Here is an 8,906-nt window from a genome sequence, read left to right on the forward strand (position 1 = left end):
TGTAATCCCAGCTACTTGGGAGGCTGAGGCAGGCGAATCACTTGAACCTGGGAGAGGGAGGTTGCAGTGAGCTGAGATCAGGCCACTGCACTCCAGTCTGGGCCACAAGAGCTAGACACTGTCTCAAAAAAAACAAAGTGTACACAGTTAAGTGTACAACTGGTTAAGTTTTTCAGTTTTGTTTTTGTTTTTGAGACGAGACTCACTCTGTTGTCCCCAGGCTGGAATGCAGTGGTGTGACCTCGGCTCACTACAACCTCCACCTCCTGAGTTCAAGTGATTCTCATGCCTCAGCCTCCCAAGTAGCTGGGACTACAAGAGTGTGCCATCACACCTGGTTAATTTTTGTATTTTTAGTAGAAATGGGGTTTTGCCATGTTGGCAAGGCTGGTCTTGAACTCCTGGCCTCAAGTGATCCGTCTGCTTCGGCTTCCCAAAGTACTAGGATTACAGGAGTGAGCCACCATGCCCAGCCTCAATTGGATAAGTTTTAACATACATATACACCTATGAGACTATCATCATGATCATGATAATGAACTTATTGACATCCTCATGCCCTTTGGAAATCCCTTTCTCCTGCCTGGCCCCATACCACTCATCTGCTTTTTGTCACAATGAGTTAGTTTGCATTTTCTAGAAGTTTATATAATTAGAAGCATACAGCAGGTATTTTGTTTGTTTGGTGTCTTTCACACAGCACAATTATTTTGAAATTCATCTATGCTTTTGTATGTATTCATTCCTTTTTTTATTGCAAAGTAGTTGAATTCTTTTCCTGTGGCCACTCTAACAAATTACCACAAACTGGGTGGCTTAGACAGCAGAAATTATTCTTGCACAAGTCTAGACGCTAGAAGTCCGGAATCCAGATGTCAGCAAAGCTGGTTCTTTCTGGAAGCTCTAAGGGAGAATCTGTTCCCAGCCTCTCTCCTGGTTTCTGGTGGCTGCCAGCAATCTTTGGTGTTTCTTGGCTTATAGTTGCATCGTTAGATTCTGCATCATAGAAACGGACAGTGGAAAAGGAAACACAGAGAGACTCATGGATTAAGGTGAAGAGGATGAGGGAATAAGAAAGACAAAATGGAATAAATTGGAAGGGGTTAAAAGGAAGTGAGGAGAACTTTGCACCTCTGCCTTTCAGTCAGCATTTTTTAGTTGTTCTTTTGGCAATTTACTCCAACTTGGATTTAAAATTTATGAGAAAAAAATCTCTGTTCCAGCAAAGGGATTGCCGAACCTACTGTCAGTCTAACGCTGACTCCATGACTGAGCACCAGATGGCGCACTGCCCAGAGCCAAAGGACCTCCCGGTGGTGGCTGTAAAGAGTTCAGTGCACAGCCTCAGCCACTCTTAGGTGACTTTCCACAATTGCAAATGAAACTGAGCCCAGCCTACTCAACCTTCCCTTCCTCTTTTAGATCACTGAGAAAGTCTACTGTCCCAACCATATGCCCTTTTTCGGAGCAAAAGTTCTCAAAACGGCTGTCAGTAGCTGCTCTCTCCTCTACCTCACGTCCCATTTTCTCCTCAACCCACTCCAGTCAGGCTTGTGTCCCCATCTTCTCTCCTCGGGTCAGCAGTAGCCTCCGTGGTACCAAATTCAATGTCCACTCTTCCATCCTCTTGCTGGACTGTTGACCTCATGATGCCACACTTTCTTGGACTTCCTTCTACTTCACTGACCCCTCCTCCTCAGACGCCTTGGCTGGCTCCACCCAGCCTTCTCTTCTCCAACTGCTCTCTCCCCCGAGGCGAAGTCCTCAGCCCTTCTCTATCATCAGAGGTGTAACTTCCAATACTAGGTCATAAAAGACATTGTAGTTTCCCTCTTGCTTACATGCTCCAGGGGAAGTTAGCTGCCATGTCCTGAGGACACTCAAGCAGTCCTACAGAGAAGCAGGCATGCCAAAGAAGTGAGATGTATTGTCAACTTTCAGAGAGGAACTGAGGCCTCTGCCAACAGCCATGTGAGTGAGCCATCGTGGAAACAGATCCCAGTCAAGCCCTCAGCTGACGCAGCCTGTTAGTGACTTGATTGCAGCGTCCTGAGAAATGCTGATTCAGAACCACCCGGCTAAGCTGCTCCCAGATTCCTGACCTTCAGATAATAAATATTTGTTGCTTTAAGTCCCTAAACTTCGGGGTGAGTTGGTATACAACAATTGATAACTAATACACCCATGCTGCCCTCATCTTTCAATACTTCCTCACCATGTTCCCACAACACTAGTGTACCTAAAACACACCCAACTTGTTCCTGACCAACACCCTGTCTCATTGTTCCCTCTGACTAAGATCCTCTCACACTGGATCTTCTGGTTCCTGTCATTCAGGACTTAGTCTTTCTGGCATTCTCTGTGCCTAAAACAATTTGGGGAACAAAGTAGGTGCTTTATAAACTTTTATTGAATAGAACTATGAATAAAATACTTGAAACAGTATTTATTGGAACCATAATCCTTGAGAAGATTTTGTCAATTTCTGAGGTTAAAGTCTAATTTTTCTGCTAGATATGCTTAGCTGCCCTGTTAACTTAGAATGTTGCAACTGTATTCAAAGTTTCAAAGGACAAATATATTGAAACATAGCTGCTGAGTGCAGAGGGAAGGTAAAGATTGGAGAAAGGTAGGAGGCAAGGCAGAGCAAAGTCAACACAGATTAAATTTGTGCTGACTCACAGCTGCCTCATCTAAGCAGCTCTGATTGGCAGAATGTTGCTAAAACATATTTGTTCTTCAAGAATATCCCAGAAAACTGGCAAGTCAATATACCTAATGGCTCAAATATTGACCCAATTCCCCCAGTGCAGAGAAATTAATATCCACTTCAGTTATATATACACACACACATATATATATAAACTCACTATGAAAATGGTGGATGGTGCAAGTGTTAAATACCAAATGTTAATTACTTCTTAACAAAAATCTTCATACTTTTATGTCACAGACTACCCAGGAGTGATAGAATGTTTAACATCTGGTATGGTAAATATAATATATAAATCTGTATATATACCCAAAATTAAAAATAATTTCCCTTTATTTTCTAGCTATGCTAAACTATATATAGCATAAAATGGATAACACTTTACAGCAAATCAGTAGTAAATTATTGTCATAATGTCCAGTCATTTATAAACTGACCGTGTCTTCAGGGCTACTTAGGTTGACAGTGGATCTCTCTCTGTGAAAGCCATCAGCTCCTGTTGGTGCAGACTTTTCCTGCAGCTGTGACTCTCAGTGTTTTCCTAGATCCCTGTACTGCTTTCTGCTCTTGTCTCAATGAGGGCCGGGGGAAGGAGAGCCTCAGAGTGCTTCATCATCTGTTGTAATAGCTTAACCCTTCCCCAGTTTGTAAATAGGTGATATGGTTTGGCTGTGTCCCCACCCAAATCTCAGCTTGACTTGTAGTTCTCATAATCCCCATGTGTCATGGGAAGGACCATGTGGAGATAATTGGATCATGGGGGCAGTTTCCCCCATTCTGTTCTCATGATAGTGAGTTAGTTCTCACGAGATCTGATGGTTTTATAAGGGGCTTCCCCATTCTCTGAGCATTCATTCTCTCCCCTGCCGCCCTGTAAAGAGGTGACTTCTACCATGATTCTAAGTTTCCTGAGGCCTCTCCAGCCATGTGAAACTGTGAGTCAATTAAACCTCTTTCCCTCATAAATTACCTAGTCTTGGGTATTTCTTCATAGCAGCATGAGGACAGACTAATACAATAGATATTTCATTAAACTTTCTTCAGCCACTCTTTTTGTGTGTTTGGTTGGTCTTTTTTGAGATGGTGTCTTGCTCTGTCACCCACGCTGGAGTGCAGTGGCACAATCTTGGTTCATTGCAACCTCCACCTCCTGGCTCAAGCGATTCTTTGCCTCAGCCTCCAGAATAGCTGAGAGTAGAGGTGTGTGGCACCATGCCGGGTAATTTTTGTATTTTTAGTAGAGACAGGGTTTTGCCATGTTGGTCAGGGTGATCTCAAACTCCTAACCTCAACTTATCCACTTGCCTCGGCCTCCCAAAGTGCTGCGATTACAGGCATGAGCTACTGCACCTGGCCTCTTCAGCCACTCTTTTTGAGTGGTCATTTTGCCCCCTGCAGGAACCTTCTTTAATAAAAATTTACATATTGACTCGTAATTCTTTATATGCAAATCTTTTTCCTCGGGGTTAGTTATGCACCCCTCAAAGTCTAGGATTATTATACCTTATTCATCTTGTATTCCCAGCAGCAACCATTGTGAGGTAAATCTTATAAAGTTCACTTCAGGATGACAATAATAATAATAAATTATAAAATATCTGTTGTAAACTGGGGAAGGCTAGGTATGATCAGGTTGAAAACTCTATTGCAGAGTGAGAGTATAAGAGTCTACCTTTGGGATATTTGTCTGCTGAAGAGGGAGCAGGTAAATGTGCAAAGGGAACTGGGAACCTCTTAGGAAAATATCTTGGAATATCTTGGTTGAGCTGAATTGACCTAACCCTTAGTAGATGTAAAAGACATGAGCCATGAGTCCCATGTCTCTTTCTGCCCTAACACACCCAATTGTGGCAAAGCTCACATTATGAAAATGTGCAATCGGGACCAGTGCCCTGGGTCTAACCTCCTAGATCTTAGATTTTCTGGGGAAGCATAAGTTATGGGCTCAGTATACGGCTGAAGCTAGAAATTGCTCCATCCTCATCTCTCCTGGACAGTGGCATGCCAGAGAAAAATGACTCTATATATCCACCTACATTTTGAGATCCCAGGCCTGAGGGATAGCAGGGAGGGAGACTTCCTCTTTCTTCTTGTGACGGGACAGAGAATGAAGATTCTGGGACTCATGTGGACAAATTGTGGCCAGTGTTTCAACCAAACCACCTCAGATCATGAAGTCTATGGGACAACAGGAACTCCATGTGGCAGATAGCAGCAGAGACTGATAGAATTTTCTACTGGTCTCAGGGCTACTTGACTCCTTGAATGGAATTAGCCCCTACGTTGTTGGATTTAATGTGGGTATTAATTAATTAGGAGGCCAGTAGGCTGAGATGTCCCCAATGCCTTGAGTCTTATGTAAGCAAGCTAAAGCTCAACTCAGCATGAAGGTCATATCCTAGGAAAACAAGAAACTTAAACTTAACCTATCAGAAACTGCCAACTAACTTCTAACTAGTGACTTTTCACCTTAACCAAGCAAATATTTTCTTTGTTTTGCTTCCGTAAACACGTTATCAAAGTTCTCCCCTCACATCCCCTCAGTGAAGTCCAAATTGCTTGTGGTTTGGCACTGCCCGATTCATGAATGTCTCTCTGCTCAAAATAAACTCTTTAAAATTTTAATGTGCCTAAGTTTATCTTTTAACATAGGAAAGAGACTCCCAGAGGGAAAGAATGTTCTTGCTATTCTGAGATGGATGCTTAAGTGACTGAAAATGAATATTTAAAAGCTTTGATTTTATTTTATTGATGCCATTGTGGCAAAGCAAGGTGTATACTTCCACAGCTCCCTCTTTTCTCAGGACAAAATCCAAACTTCTTGTCATGGCCTTCAAAGTCCTTAGGCCTGCGGGCCTTGTTCCCGGATCCTACCTCATCATCACTCCTGCTACCTCCTGCTTTAATGCTTCACTCAGACTGAGTGTCTTCTCTATCTTTGAATACACCTTGCTCAGTCTCTCTCTTTTACACCATTAACCGTGCCGAGCCTCCATCAGGATTCCACCCCTGCTGCCCAACTATAGCTCTGCCTCACAACTGCAACTTGTCTTGCCTGCAAATCTCAAGTCAGATATGACTGCCCTTCCTGAGAATCCACCTCTGACCCGTGAAGTCCAGCTGAGGTGGCCTGACCAGGTGCACCCCCAGCATTGTCTCATCCCTTAGCATGGAGTTGTAGGTTAAATTTTGTTCCCCAAGAAGAGTATGTTGAGTATCTTCAAGTCCTAACCCCAGATACAAATAAGGTCTCTGGAGGTGTAATCTAGTTAAGATGAAGTCACACTGGATAAGGGTGGCTCCTAATCCAATTCCTGATGTCCTTATAAGGAGATCATTTCTTATTACTACTTATTTTTTCATCCCACCAAACTGAAGGCTGGACTACCCCAAAAGTGGCAGAGGAGAATTCCCACAATTTCATTCTGAGGTGGGCCAGTTGGGATTCCCAAGAAAGAAGCACTAAATGCTAAGGTGATCAGTCCAATGCATTTACTAGGGGAACTTACAGTACTGCAGCAGTCCTCATGACAGATGAGAGAAAAGGCATGTTCTACCAAGAAATGTCTGCAGTGAGGGGGTCAGGGTATGGAATCCATGTGAAAGTTTAAGGAGTTTGGCTCAGAACCAGGATCAGTTTCTTTTCGTATTTGGAGCAACAACCTAGATATCTTTATCAGTGTCTGGAAATGTTCAAGGCCCTGGTTTAGCTTTAAGCCTGCTGGGAAAAACCTGCAGCTGGTTGGGTCATGGAGGGGCCAAGGCACTCTGATTTGCAGTCAGGAAACAGAAAGAAAGTGAGGGAACTGGAGGACCCTACAATCTACCTCTCTGACTGGCTCTTACAATTTCACAGGGCCACCGTTTTTGTGATGTTTCCTAAGCAGGCAGAAAAGGGTGGAATCTCCTATAAGGTCCTTTTCCCCTAAGTTTATGAAACACTGCCAACAAAACCTACACCAACAGTAAATACAGATGCACATGACAAGACCTAAAATCACAATTCCCAAAAGGCTTACTAGGAGGGCTTTCCACCAAGGACTGCATCCCCCAAACCATGATATAGACCACTAGGAGTCATCCACCCTGTGGCCGATTAGCTGTAATTGCTTTTGTAAATGAGAGATGAATTTATTAACTTCAGCTTCTTTAGGATGCATACACAACATTCAGTTTTTAAAAGGGCACAGGTCTTGTGGTCAGTAAAGAATGTCACGTTCTAACAGGTCTGAAAGCTCCGAGTTTATCTTGGGACCTCAAGTGGAGAGGATCACCCAACTCACAGGTATTTGAGGACACAAACCCATGACTGGGTTCAGCTTTAAAAGTCTTATCTCTTGGGAGGCCAAGGTGGGCAGATCACGAGGTCAGGAGATCGAGACCATCCTGGCTAACACGGTGAAACCCTGTCTCTACTAAAAATACAAAAAATTAGCCAGGCTTAGTGGTGGGCACCTGTAGTCCCAGCTACTTGGGTGGCTGAGGCAGGAGAATGGCATGAGCCTGGGAGGTGGAGGTTACAGTGAGTGGAGATTGCACCAGTGCACTCCAGCCTGGGTGACAGAGCAAGACTCCATCTCAAAAAAAAAAAAAAAGTCTTATCTGAAATTCCTTGTGGAACAGAATTTCATCAAAGCCAATCCAAAAGGCCTATGTAGAAATAACCATTCTTGCTGCACTTTATGCAAATCATTAGGCCAAGTAGGAGACTAAAGTTTATTCTACGAACAACATATACGGTCCTATCATAATTTGTTTTTACCAAAAATGAGGACTGGAGAGAAAAATTGTACTCCAAAGCTTATCATACATTTGTCATTAAATCCTAGTCTCATTAATTGTTTTTAAGCCTTTTGCCTACATTTTAGACTAACCCTGCTTATTCCTGTCAATCAAGTGGTGATTTCCTGCAGCTTGGAAGAAAGAAAAAGGGATGGGTAATGTAAAAAATCTGGATTAATATGCTAGTTCTGGGCAATTATCCTGCAAATTTTGCCAGGTAATGAAAGAGGAGGGTGCCCATAACCCAGAGGTTTCTTTGGGAAAATAAAACCAAGGAACTTCATAGACCCCCAAAGGGAAATTCTATATCTTGGATTAACACCTCTAGTAAAGTAGAGGACAATCTACAGGCACTTAAAGATCAAATCAAAATCATTGACAGGCTCAGGGAAAATGCAGGCTTCAGCCCTGGGTGCCTACAATCCCTCCTTAATGAATTCCAGTCTTCTTTATGGAATTGGTTAACCCCTTTATTAAGCCCTCTCTTGCTTATATGTCTCGTATTGATATTTGGACCCTGTATACTCAATACTATAACTTGAATTGTTTCTTCTCGCCTAGGGGCAATCAAACTCCAAATGGTGCTGCAAACTGAACCACACATGAACATGGCATTCTTCTGAGGACCCTTAGATAGACCCCAGGAGAAGCCCTAGCTGCTGTTCCTTACTCGACACTCCTTTTCAGCAGGAAGTAGCCAGAAAGAGTCATTGCCCACCTAGCTGCTGTTCCTTACTCGACACCCCTTTTCAGCAGGAAGTAGCCAGAAAGAGTCATCGCCCAAAACCCCCTAACAGCAGTTAGTGTGACATCTCCACAGAGGGGAATGTTGTAGGAGTTATTAAGAAATTATTTTAGGCAGATAGAGAGGAAAAGGGGTCCTTGAGAAGTGTTTATTTTTAAAGCTGCTCTGGAAATGTTTCTTGTAAAGCCCTGGCAGAGCCAGGCAGGCAACCTTTGATATGCAAATGCAGGCCATTAGAAACTAGGTCCACTCAAACACAGCAATTCCTGCCTTCTTCTTGCCCTTGCTCCATGATGTGCCTAGCAGCATGGTTGCCCCCACGTATCCCCATGTGTGTAGAACATCATGGTGCCCTGTATTTGCATATTAAAAGGTTAGGGTGGGAGGGCCAGCTTTTTCCACAGGCTACGTGAATGACATGCCTGGTCAAACCAATCCCCTGAGCCCTGTGCAAATCAGCACTACCTCCTCCAGACAACTCATAAAAATGGCTGGTATCTGTGGCACTTGGGGCCTCCTCTTTCAGCTTTGGAGACCTTCTCCCTCTGTCTCTGTACAGGGGAGCCTCTTCCTTCTGCCTGCTCTTTTCTTTCTTGCCTATTAATCTCTCTGCTCCTTAAAACCAAAAAAAAAAAAAAAAAAAAAAGACACAAATGCCTCCTTGCA

Source organism: Pongo pygmaeus, chromosome 5, assembly GCF_028885625.2.
Source record: "Pongo pygmaeus isolate AG05252 chromosome 5, NHGRI_mPonPyg2-v2.0_pri, whole genome shotgun sequence".
NCBI classification, from domain to species: domain Eukaryota; kingdom Metazoa; phylum Chordata; class Mammalia; order Primates; family Hominidae; genus Pongo; species Pongo pygmaeus.